Below are 11,668 nucleotides of genomic sequence, written 5' to 3' on the forward strand. Positions count from 1 at the left end.
GGATTACTTGAGTCTTGTGAAATCTAATGTGCTGTTTAACCTACATGCTCAAGTATAGATCATTGTTTTACAGTTCTTTCAAGGGCTTTATGGTTATTTATTTCCCTTGTCCTTTCTACAGCTTTTTTTTTTAAGTCTATAATGTAATTGCTGGGGAGAACACATGATAATTTTTTGCATTTCTGTTATGTGATGAATCATTTTGCTGAATGTAGAATTCTGAAATTATCTAAATTTTCCTTGAAGATATTCTTTTTCCTATAATACAAACAAATATGTGTGCAAATCCACTCAAATTGCTTTAGTTGTTGTGTTATGAATCATGGAAAGAGGTTTAAGAAACATTAGGCCATATGTTCCTCCTGAACCTGGAACTGAGGCCTGAACTATTTTCACAGGGCTTGATTAATACAACTTAAAATAAACTGTTGACTAAAAATGTTACCCAGAAACTTGACTAGTGATATGCAATTATTCCATTATTTTCCTCAACAGAAGAAATTAAAATATGCCAAGTTCCTGATCTTGTGTGTTAACAAAGTCAAAGTTAAGGAAGTAACAAGTCTGTACAGAAATACATTAGTAAAAGGGCATGCACTATATATGTTAAAAAACCATAATTTGTATATTAAGACACAGAAAAGGGCATCTGGAAAAGACACACAGTTTGAAAAAGTAAAGTTTAAGCCCACTATCTAAATTTCCATCTCTTTCTTCCACAAGCACAGGTTTGCAGCCTCAGATGGATTCACATGTTGCACACAAAACTTCTGTCACCTGCTACCTGACAGTTCAGATCTGGCTCTAAAGCAAAGCAACATGATATTGCTACATATTTCTGAGGACACAGAACACACTTAAAAGGGCAGGTGCAAAATTTGGGCAAACAAAAATCACAATAATTGTCATGTTTTTTTCCTAAAGACTCATTGGCTTGACAGCTTATTCTGCCACAGAAGCATCACAGGCCATGGAATTGCTCTCAAATTAAAGATCTAGAAAATACTTTCTTTCACTTTCTTTCTCACATCATTCTTTTTTATTTCTTCCTCCTTGGTTTACACACTTACCTGTTGACTCATACAAGTTTGCTAAATCATGCCACAGCAAACATGTCAGGGAATCCCAGAGAGAAGACAGACTTGTCAAGTCTCAGTCCTGCTTAATACTTTACACACGGGTAAAGCATATTGCATCTGCTTATCTGTATACATTGAAATTTCCTATGGTTTCCTAGAAAAACAATAAAAATCTGAGCCTCCTATGAGTAACATATTTGCCTCTATTGCTTAGATTGAGGTTTGGTTGTGCATATATGCCTTGAAAAGTTACTTGAAGGCAATACTTTTTATGTATAAGGTCCATGTGGATTATGTTGCTTATTGTGGTCCAAACCACAGACAGTATAAAAAGTCCACAAAGTGGGGGAAAAGAAAAAAGCCCCAAACAAAAGAAATAAAGAAAAGCATCAGGACTCAAATAACCTTCCCTGTTTTTAAAAGCCTGTTGGGATGTCTTTGTCATCTTGCAGAAGCCTCATTGTAAAACTGGTTGAGTCCTCCTCATTTCTCCAATATTCAACTAGTCAATACTCAATACTGAGGATTCAATATTACCAAGGAAAGCAAGGGGAAAAGACTGAAATTTTGTTTCACTGACTAAAAAGTCAATCAACAATCACCAAGCTAAGCTGTTTCAAGTTTCCACAATGGCATCCTTTGTTTTTATGAGGATTCTTATGGAAATCAGTGCAGCTTCTACACAAGCATCAGCCATGGCACCAAAGATGCTTGCAGAAACCTGTTACTGTAGAGGGTTGGGACAAAATTGCTATACAATTTGTAGAAGTTTGGCTGGTTTTGCTGCAAGACTGAAAAGCAATAAATTACTCTGAGAAGCATTAGATAATTTTACTAGCTTTCTGCCTCCTTTCCTTGCCCCTAATCACCAAAAGCTGTCTCTCTTTCCACACTCCTATAGCCTCTTCATGGCAGTGGAATGAACAGCAGTGCAAGATGTAAGTAGAAGACACACATAGAGACAAATACAAAATGAATTAAGAAAATCAGCACGTAGTAAAAGTCAGATGTGATGTTTGGAGATTAGCCTTACTACTCCATAATACAACAGGACATTCTTTACCTGTTTTGTGTACAAACTGCATACAACAAAGGCTGTTTTTTCCTTAAGTGAAGAGGATGAACTTCAGCTTAATAAGAAACCTTCCCAAATGCCACTTCTTGCCCATCAGTTGAACCTTAACATGTATTTACACATAATGCTCTACTATTAGAGAGCTGTCCCTTCTACTCACATATCTGTGAAACACAGGCACGACACAAAATGTTTTTTCCTCAAAAGCAAAAAAAAGCCTCTAAAGGTCTTCAATGCACTCAGCACAACCAGCAACTTAAAAATAATTATTTTTTATAACTAAAATGTGGAATTGAAATGAAAAACATCTTCATTCCATTTAAATTAATTTTTGAGTCATCACTCATTAATTAACATACATCACAATGAACATGAAGGAAACAAACAACAACCAAAAAAAAAATAGATTCTGATCTTGTTATAAGTAAAGTTAATTGCATCCTGAATTTGGCGTGTGTGTTTTGCACTTCTCTCTCCTTATATCTTTTTTTTTTTTTCCTTAATACTTTCACACTCAGGTGCGGCAACACTCCTGCTGCCAACCCTCTACCGAAGGAGCGGCTCTTGCTCCATGCCCCCCGTGGCAGAACCGCGCAGGGACCGAGAGGAGCCGGCCGAGAGCCTCCCCCCGCGCCGGGCCGGGGCTCGGTTCCCTGCGGCAGCGGCGGCGAGGGCGCGGTACCCTGCGCTGGCCGGGCGGGCACCGCGCCGAGCATCCTCCGCCAGGGCGGGGGCGACGCGGGTCTGCGGCACTGCAGCAGCAGGAGCAGCTGCTGCAGCGGAGCCGGAGACGACCTCCCTCCTTCTTCTCCTCCTCCTCCTCCTCCTTCTCGTCCTTCTCCGCCTCCTGCCGCCCCGCCGCGCCGCTCCATTGTGCGGGGAGGCGGCCGCACAGCCGCGGGATGCGCATCCCCTCCGCCCCTGCGCAGGGAGAGAGGCGCTCCCCCCGCCCACGGCTGGCGGGCACGCTGTCACATCCCCCTCCGGGGCTGCGCTTTCCGTGTCTAAAAACGCTTGTGCACCTACATCTGTGTATATACGCACGAACAAATATAGATGCACATTCCCCCGCTCCCGCGCAATTTCGCTCCACGTCGCGGGTAGAGGAGGGCGCTTCCCCCGCAGCGCTGCTCCTCGGCGGCGGCATCCCCACCAGAAGGGAAAAGGTCACCGCAAGCGCGGCGAAAACAAAGCCGGCGCTCCTCGCCCCGGCTGCGAGGAGCGCCCCGCCAGAAGTTGCGGCGCGGATCCCCCGCTCCGCTCCGCGGCGGGACCGCCGGAGAGGCGCCCCTAGATCGCCCGGCGAGGGATGCCGGCTGCGCAGCGGCCAAACTTCTTTGTTAATCACACCCTAGCCCGCGGTCGTCGAGAGGAGCGGGGGATGCAATCCGCAGAGCCCCCGGCAACTTTTTCCCGACCAGGCGCACGCCGGCGGTACCCGCGCAGAAACTTGTTGGACCGCTCGCCCTGCGCACTCGCGACTCTGGCATCCCCTCTCCCGCGGTGACCTCTCCCGGCGCCTCCGGGAAAGTGTTGCCTCCCTCGCTCGGTGCCGGTGCCCGGCAGCGGGAGCGGCCATCCCGTCCCTGCGGCTGCCGGCCGGAGCCCGGCACCGGCCTCTCCTTCGGGAGTTGGGGCACTCACCCTGCGGGATCAGGCGGCTCTCAGAAAACTAGCGGTTCCATCATCCAGGCAGTCCTTCCCAACTTTCCTTGCATAGGGCGAGGACAGAGCTCCGTGTATTTATATGGAGCGGGAGAGCGAGGGTGAGAGAGAGAGAGAGAGAGGGAGAGAGAGAGAGAGGGGAAGCGCGCTGAAGTCGACAAGCTGTTCAGCAGACTTTTGAATAAAAGGGGGATGAAACCGGATTCTTCCCAGTATCAGGACCCTTGGAAAAAAAAAAAAAAAAAAAAAAATCAAATCCTTCTCCGGAAAGGGATTCTTTCGGCCCCGTTCCCCGCGTTACTCTCAGGGCTGGGAGCGGGAGGCATCGCATACAAATAGAGCCCGGCAGCGGCGGCGATTGGCGGCGGCGGCGCCCCCCGGGTCCTACAGCCACAAAGCCGAGGAGCGGCGGCGGCGGCGGCTCCGGGGCGGGCACGGGCTGGGGGACGGCGGCGGGGGCGAGTCCCGCTCAATTGATTCGTTACCTCGCCCATTGTGATGCGCGCCGCAATGTTCGAGCGGGAGAAAGGCACGTTCCGAAAGGATGTCATGCCATCTCGCCTTGCCTAGCTGCTCCTGCAGGGTTATTGTGCGGTGTGGGATGAGAAATGTGTCTGATTTTAAAAAACAGGAGTTTATTTGTCTTCAGCTTTTTTTTTTCCCCCCCTTCTTCTGCGCTGTCACAATTCTCTGTCACGTTCCCTAATAATTATGTAGTTACTTCAGTAATCAATTATTCATTGAATTCCACTTACCTATGCTTTTTCTTTCTCAAGTTATGGCTTTTCAGGGGCACATCGGCTCCTCAGTGAAAAAAAGAGTAAACAAACATTCTTTAAAATTAAGCAACTTATTCCCAATTAAAAGAGAATAAAAATAAAAAAAACAGTTACCAGCATAAGTTTTCTCCATGACAGACTACAGAGATAGACACAATTAATGATATTTTATAATGATATTATTAATGATATTTAAATTGTGGTCAATTTTTGGATGCAAGGAATCGTTGGACGAAGGAAAATACCCCATTTGAAAATCCAGGAAGTGAAAGGACCGAAAAACAGATGCAGCATTTATGTATCAACTGCTGCATGGAGGGCAAATGTGAGATAATGACAACATAGGTCAACATAATGAGAAATGAAAGCAATGTAAGCACTTTTATATATGAAAGAGTATCACACGTAGCTAAACTTCTGTTACTGCCTGTAGATAGTATACTTTATATAATAAACATACATTTAGATAATAACCATTAATAGGCTTAAAACTACATATGCAATGAAGTCTTTTAAATAGTGTATGAAGATTATCTGGGAATAAAGCCTGTAATGTATTGCAAAGCATGATGCTGTTGAAAGCCTAAACATCCCACTTGTCCTACACAGAAGAATGGAAATCAGAGACAAGCGGACAAAAGGTCCAGTGTGTAAGATGTTGTTTACATGGCAAGGTCCTTACAGTCTAGTTACTGTAGATATTACAAATATTATTGAAAAGTCATACATAGAGCAAAAGGTTACTTGCCACTACCCCATTATTTGACCAGGTATACACATGAAAGAGACAAGATAAAACATGGAGGAAAATCAAGGGTTTAAACTGACTCTCAGGATCACTCTTTGAAAGAAGTACACTGTAGACCTTGGAGCAAGAGAGAGCACAAGAGGAAATCCGCATTTTGTGCATCAGTAGGCTCTGATGAGAAAAATGCTGATGAGTATGGGATCAAAATCAGCTCTTCAGTTCAGATCTACCTCACACCTTGCATCTTTAGGTATGTGCATCTTGTTGCAAGAAGCCTCTAACTCTCTGTTCTTTGAATTCTGTTGCTGCTTTGTTTTGGATGTTTCATCTTTTAGATAAATGTTACAAACAAGTAGCATTTCTGTTGTCAGAGGAGGTATACTAGAACAATTAATAAGCAAGCTATCTATGAATATCTAAACAATCTTCTATTAATACACATCTTCCATTATCACTGTAGGTACACATACATATTTTTTCCTTGTTAAATAGAAGAAATTTAAGCTTCAGTTAGGTTACTTTGAGAACAGCTGCCTATTGCACTAGTAAATAGGAGTTGTAAAGGAAGATGTTGTAGTAGTTTGCAGTTTTGGCCAAATACTGTTTCACTGTTTTGCTTTTCTTTCTCTTTAGCTCTACTTGGAACAAATTTTGTTTACCTGAGAGTTCCAGATATGTCTCTCATAGTTTATTACTTCTGTTAACACTTGCCATCATCATCTTAAGGAGATTTCTGATTAACATCAGTTTAAAAGATAACAGGCCTCTGGGCTACTGTATTTAACAAAGTAATGTGAAGTCATTGGCAAGTTTGAAAAAAAGGGTGGATTAGTATAAGTGCAGATGAAGGAGGCAATAACCAACGCTATCACAATTAAGAAATTGCCCTGTGAAGGAGAGAAATTACTATGGCCATTGTAGAGTCTACAGAGATTAATGGAATATGGCTGTGAAACTGTTTCAATAGATAAATTGGGTGGGTGGTTAAACATCTGAGCAAAGATGATTACTTTGTAGTGAAACAAAACAAAGAGGAATAAATCACAAAGCTGCTCTATTACCACAATTAAAATGCAATTGCTTGATCAATTATTACTCCAGCTAATAGCTTGATGGAAGACAAGCAAATAAATAAAACATTATGCTAACCAAAGATCTTTGAAACATATTAATAATACTTGTGTGCTTATATGTTTCCTTGTTTGCATTAATTTATGCCTAATACACGTATAGTGCATTACATGACACAAGCAAGGCTGTACATAATGTGTTTAGTTATTCCTTTGTAGTTTAAGAGTAAACATCAATGATACATAATCATTATAATGCACGCAGTGGGTAAAAATCCAACACACATTTAGACAACCGCTACCTTTCAGTATTTCCTAGATCTCTAAGAATCTTCTTGTTTTACATATGTACCAGCCAAAGGTGATTTGGGAGAGTTTTGCTCTGGAACAGTTTCCAAGGTCAGCATATGTGATGACACATGTTGGTTCCCAGCTTGCCCTTGGAAAATGACTGGAGTTTATGTGGACATGGGGAGGCAGTAAAGCAAAGGGTGCCTGTCATATATCAGCATTACATTTTTATATCTGGTAATCAGCAAAGCATGCATCCCTGTACAGGAAGGTAAGCAGTAACACCTATGTGTGTATGAAATAAAAGCCAGGGTATAAAGGTAAATAGCTTGTACAGAATGAGCATGCTGTGATAACCTCGTCCAAAGTCAGTGGCAGTGACCAGATTTGTCCCCTTGACCCAAAGTCCTGCTCAAATATAATACTTGATTTATCCATAGAAGCATTCATATAATGTAGGGGGATAGAATATGAGAAAATAAAGATAGTGTAGAGAGTGATCTTAGCCTTAAGGAGTTGCAGCTGGGCCAATTATCAAAGATTGGGAACAGGCCTGACTTTACCAGGCCACAGCTGTAACCAGTGAGAAGAAGAGTGCTATAAAAGAGTGGGGTGGCTGGGTGAGAGGGAACTGGAGTCAGTGGCTGCTTTGGGAAGGAGAAAGAGTCAGTGCTCTGAGGTGACTGCCCACAGGAAACACGAAGAAGGTATGGAACTTTTGTGATAAGGAGACAACAGCATGGAACCCCTGCAATAAGATGACAACAATATACTATAGCTTAAATAACATTTTGTAATGATTATTTTAATGTGGGGGAAAATATATATATCTATTAATTAACAGCAACACTGATTGTGTCAGAATTTGAGCAATATTTGAGAAGATGTTTTTGGGTACAAGGTAATGGCAATTAGTTCCTAGATTCAGTTGTAGAGAGTTATGTCTGGGTTTTTTTTAACTTTTTAATGGTTTTTCCTATGCAGAAAGATTGCACCTATTTAGCAAACTTGTTTTGCCTTTCCCAGCCTACTAATAACCAGAAAACATATAAGGCATATGGAGACACCTTTCAAGTGAGCAGTGTATATGTTGAAAATACATAGGTATTGTTGGAGTGTACTAATGAAAGAGCAGAATTTGTGCTGTCCCTAAAGCCATAAGGAACCCCACCAGATCCCTTGTGTCATGTTTTTGCCCCAACTATGTGTCATCCACATGAAAGCCTTTCACTTCTATTCATGCAGTTAATTTTTATTCTTGATTATCTGTATTTGTTAGTTTATTTTGAGAAAAGTCTGAGACTGCCATCTCATCACTTCTGACTAAAACAGTTTGGGAAGTGGGCAATCATTCCTTTTAACTTTCCTATTGATAATAACCAGAGATGCCTTCTGACTGTCAGAAAGATAGTCTGATGAAGGCAGAAATTCATTACAGAGAAATTTTGTAAGGAAAGCAGTAGAATGGTCTCTGAAGAATAAAGTCAAATTTCCCACTCAAATTGTTGAAGTTCTCCTAGAATAATGAGCTGAATCTTCTTCAAGTACCCTGTATTATTTAACATCGGGTACATCTAGTGATGAAAACATAGGAAGGAAAGAGAACAGGTGGAAGAAAATTTTGAGTTATTGAAATGAGATTTCAAGAAGGACTTGACTAGCATCAGAGAGTTAGAGAATCAGAGAAACAGAGAATGTTTTAGGTTGGGAGGGGTGATAAAAATTATTTCTTTCCAACCCTCTGCCATGGACAGAGACACCTTTTACTATCCCAGTAGATGCTCAAAGGCCCATCCAACCTGACCTTGAACACTTCCAGGGATGGGGCATCCCCAGTTTCTCTGGATAATATGGCGCCAGTGCCTCAGCACCTTCGTAGGGAAGAATTTCTCCCTAATAGCAAATGAAAGCCAACTCTCAGCTTAGAGCTATTCCCCCTATCATATCACTACATGGACAAATCTACATATATACAGAAATAGGTATATACTGTATTGAGCAGAAACATTGGTCTATAGCTAGGAGTAGGCAATAACGAAAAATAATTGATGTTTATTATAATAGAATGTAGGAAAGGACTAAGGACTGATTTCATGTACTCAAGCTGCTATTTGTCTTTGTTGCAGTGCATGAAGGATATAATTGAAAAGGGACATTCAGCATGTCCTCCTCTTATAGGGTCATATATATATATATATATGGGTCACATATAGCCCCATACGCAATCCTTTTATTCCAAAGCCCAAAATACTTTCAGTCTCATTGATATCTGTTATCAGCAGCAAGGAATGGTTGCAGATCGTGACTCCATGTGCCTCCTATGTTTTGGGAGAGTGAGGGCTTTCTGTTCTTTTTTTTTTTTTTAATGTGGAGGAGGAATTAACAGTTTGGATGTTTTCTGCTGTAGTTCTGTATCATTTCCTATTGAGGTGTATTGTGAAATTGGATACCTGACCACTGGGAGATCATTTTATATGTTACATATTTAGTGTTTTTTCAGAACTTAAAAACAATAAAACCCAAATAAACATATAAAAAACAAAGACAAACCCATGAGCTGTAGTGGTGCATAAAGTCTGAAGGTTCAAGTGAGCTTGAAGCAAATGTGAAAAATAGGGAAGCTACCTATATACATTTAGTGAGGGCTGCAGGGAAAAGATAGTGTCAGGAAAAAGCTAAATTAGTTAGGGCATTCCAAAAACTGTAGGAGAGGAAAAAAAAGACTTCAGTAGTGTTTATCAGAGGAAAGTGTCAGGGAGAAACTCTTGCTATTGCCAGATGAAGAGGAAAGAAGACTGAAGAAAATTGATTCAGACACTGGTGTCTTTAATTTTCTATTTTCTTTTTCCTTCTGATAATGAAATCCAAAGGGTCATTCTGAAAGTAGTTTTGACAGAGCTTCTACCAAAAATTTAAAAAGCATGCCTAAAATAAATTATATCTGTGGAAGATATCAGTTCTAGATTATATCACATTTGATTTTAAGAGAGTAAACCTAGAAAGATACAATAACTAGACTCACTGATGCAGCTGGCAGTTTGTCTTATTCACATCCATTGTCAGCTTCAGCAACATGCAAGCTTGGATTTTGGTTTGAAGCGTGAACTTGGAAAAGTGCTTCCTTGGTCATCGTCTTCCAGCACTGGAGGAAACCTTGACAATTTTTCCCTGATTTAAAAGATACCAAAATAAGTACTGAAACAGAAAACTCCAACAGTGCAATTCCTTTCTATGTGATGTTGATAATGCTGGTTTCAATATAAACTGAAATAAAATACGGAAAGCATATACAATATCCACTATGATAGCACAAAGCTTCAGGTGTACATGAGATTTTAAGCTGTTGTAGACATCTGAATCTCGAGATTAGTGTCCCCTGAGGAGCGTGTATGGCTGCAGGACATGGAGCAGTGGGTACCTGGATTCTAATCACTCCATGCTCTACAGGAGTGCACAAATCTCCTGCTGCCACTGCTAACTAACAAATGTGGTCCTTCAACAAAACCTGGGCTCTTGCTGAAGCGCTAAGAGATGTGAAAAGGGTGGCAGCTCTAGATATTCTCTCTGTTATTTTTACACTTGCTTTTTGCTGACTGAGGGTTAGCAGGTTGTGCTGTTTGCACTGTGCACCCTGTGAATCAATGATTTGTAAAGGATGACTCACCCCAGCCACACTTGATCCTATTTGGAAAGCCTCGAAGTGGGTATGGCAGGAGAGAGTTTTGTCAGAGCTCAAAACAACACTTAAAGAGTTAGTGAAGTGCTTTGTTGTTTTTTGTTTGTGTGTGGATGCATCAAGGGGCCGGAATACAAAGTAATTATCTCAGCAAGTTTACTGCTGTGTATAAAACGAAGTCCTATCTTGTTTCTGATCCTTGTTGCTGAGAAGTAGAGAAGTTTTAATGAAAATCTTCCTGTTCTATCATAAATTTAGAAGGCAGTTCTTTCCATTCACCAATGTATGTGTTTAACTGTTGGGCAGTAATGTTTTCTTAAGGCAATATTTTGGGGAGGGAATGGAGTGTTCAACTAACAAAAAGGTAGATTTTTTTAGGGAAACACTAATTTCTTATCAAACACACAAACTCTAGAGAAGTCAATAAAGTTAACTGAATCCCTAAATTCAGAAGCACTGTTTTTGTATCTCCCTAGTACAGCAGTAATGCTTCTGCATCATTTTATTCTTGGTTTCTCAGTCATGCTCCATCATGGCCTGTACATTCTTTATGTAAAAAAAAAAAAAAGTTTGGAAGGGAAAATAAATTTCCAGGGTCTGTACACATCAGAAAGGAGAAATAGTCTAGTAGTTTTTGTGTGTTTTTTTTTTTAATTAGAGCTTTAACATGTAGAAGGAACTTATTCTAGTCAATAGGAAGACAGGGGTGGATGGGAGGTTGTCATAGCTACCTTCAATTGACACTTTTTTTTCCTAAACCTGGAATTTATTTTTAGCTGCACCATCTGACTTATAGGAAGAATAAATCCAGAGCTAGAATATAGTAAAGGGTCTTCCTGTTCTTAACCAACCTCCTGAGATGATCCACTGATGGGAAAATGCTGATTAAGTCACTGATGATGTCTGCAGGTGTTTCCTTTTTGTTTGGGAGACCTTAAGAGAGACCCATGGGAGGGAAGGGGTAGAGTTGGAGAGTGCTTGTGGAAGGAGTGTTGTGGCTGAGAGCATGTGCAGGCAAGTATGTGGATGATATGGGCTTTTTATGGGCCTTTTAAAATTGATGTTATTTTTGTATACAAGTGTTGGTTGAATCTGTAAGCTTCGTGGAGGGAATAATTAGCTGTTTTGTGCAAGAAGGGTTGTTCTGGTTGAGGTCAAGTGAACTTAGCAAAACTAGTTCAATCTAATTTATGTCAAGAGTTTGAGTGAACTGGCAAATGGATTTAATTTTCTAAGGTATTTCTGAGGCATGAAAATACTGTGCAAACACTGGGAGGCAAGGATA

At 41.1% G+C, this 11,668-nt stretch overlaps 1 protein-coding gene across 1 annotated transcript in view; it reads right to left on the reverse strand.

Moving 5' to 3' along the window:
* ROBO1 (roundabout guidance receptor 1) overlaps positions 1–4,044 on the reverse strand; it is a 687,859-nt gene extending 683,815 nt beyond the window's left edge. The window contains exon 1 of the mRNA XM_036406668.2: positions 3,799–4,044. The gene's annotated coding sequence lies outside the window, so the exon portion shown is untranslated. The remainder of the gene's footprint in view (positions 1–3,798) is intronic.
* Between the last annotated feature and the right edge of the window lie 7,624 nt (positions 4,045–11,668).

The sequence above is a fragment of the Molothrus ater genome, chromosome 2 (assembly GCF_012460135.2).
Source record: "Molothrus ater isolate BHLD 08-10-18 breed brown headed cowbird chromosome 2, BPBGC_Mater_1.1, whole genome shotgun sequence".
Taxonomy (NCBI): domain Eukaryota; kingdom Metazoa; phylum Chordata; class Aves; order Passeriformes; family Icteridae; genus Molothrus; species Molothrus ater.